The following is a 1,521-nucleotide window of genomic DNA, read 5'->3' as shown; positions in this document are numbered from 1 at the left end:
TTCAGCAGCATCAGTTCTTCAGTTGTTTTTGCTCTCTATAGCTTCCTTTTTTCTTTTCTTTCATGGCATTTGTATATTCCTGATGTCCTGACACAATTCGTAAGCTGTGGAACGTGAATCTGTTCCTCTGAGTTTGGTAGGCATTAGGTATTTTGAGAACAGTGGTACCGTTTGGATAAAACATCACCTGCAGTCAGCGGTTGCACTGCACTGCAGCAAAAGACACATTGTCATAAAACACCAGTGTCTATTGACCATGCAAAAAATCCACCTAAAATAAGTCCCGCTGTACTGACATAATCCATCTACTGAAAGTGCGCACTTAAATTAATTCTGCTGAAGATGGAACTTGCAATCTAAGCTGCAGACTGCCAAGCTGAGGTGTTCCTCAGCAAACCCACAGATAATCATTATTATAGTCGCCTAAAACCATTCACTTGCAGTCTGCAAGAGGAAGTGCTTTTTTTTTTTCTCTTTGAAAATTTTACAAAGCTTGCTAGTGATGGCTCAGATTGCAACACTGCTTGAGAGAAATACTAGATTTAGATGATTCACACCCACAACAATAAAAACTTCTAGTGTAATTCAAGACAGCTGACTACAGACTTCAATCATACATTAATACTTAGCTATATTTTTTTTTATTATTATTTTACTGCTTCAAAGTTAAAATTGAGTTGCAAGTGCTGCCCTGCAACAGGGAATGTTCTGGCAGGGACCATCACAGCTCTGGCATGGACTTTGCATGGCTGATGCCAAGAAAAAAATAAGGGAATGTCAGGGCAAGATGAGAAGAAAATAATTCAGTGAAGAAGGAGGCAGTGTTTTAAGATAATCAGTTCCGTTTCCCTGCTAGTTGTTGGTCTCAAGCTGTTATAACTTTTCCCAAATGACTTATCTAAATTAAGTTTCCTGTCTTCTTTTGGTTGTGTGAGTTCTCTGCAATCTTGTTGTGTTAGTTTCTGCCTGAATTTCTTCTGTGAATGATGCAGACTTCTGAAAGATCTTTGTCTTAAACCAGAGATTGTTATGATGGGCTTCCTCATTTCTTCAAACCCTTTTAGTTCCATCGTTGTATTCTATTGCAGTACCCTAGTGTTTTATGACAACTACTGCTCCATAGAGGTGGTGCAGACTATACCATAAAATTTAATCCCTTAAAGAATACACCGTGAGACCGGCTTTCCATGTGCTTCCTCCACAATTCTGTTCCGAGAACTTTGGACTGGCTGTTCACCTTGGCTCTGTGGGCCTGTGCTTCTCAGAGTCCCGGAGAGAGGTCACGGCAGCATGTCTCATAGGGACAGAGGAGTGGCTCTTTGGCCCTTGTTAAGGAGATTAATTATTACTGATTTGTTGTGAATACCTGTTTTTTTTAAAAAGTGGATGATAATCCCACTAACCTCTTCCACAGCCACAACCTGGATATTTGCCAGCGGTAGCAACTTCTAGTCACCTCACTGCAAAGGCCTTTACAGCGTTCAGAAGTGAATTGGGCATGTACCAAAAATAAACCAAAAA

At 40.2% G+C, this 1,521-nt stretch overlaps 1 protein-coding gene across 1 annotated transcript in view; it reads left to right on the top strand.

Annotated features, from left to right (window-relative positions):
• PIGL (phosphatidylinositol glycan anchor biosynthesis, class L) overlaps positions 1-1,521 on the top strand; it is a gene marked incomplete at both ends in the record, with an annotated part of 46,777 nt that overhangs the window by 333 nt on the left and 44,923 nt on the right. The gene's annotated exons all lie outside the window — the stretch shown is intronic.

This window comes from Apaloderma vittatum, unplaced genomic scaffold, assembly GCF_000703405.1.
Source record: "Apaloderma vittatum isolate BGI_N311 unplaced genomic scaffold, ASM70340v1 scaffold15013, whole genome shotgun sequence".
Taxonomy (NCBI): Eukaryota; Metazoa; Chordata; class Aves; order Trogoniformes; family Trogonidae; genus Apaloderma; species Apaloderma vittatum.
This window is presented reverse-complemented; position numbering and strand designations above follow the sequence as displayed.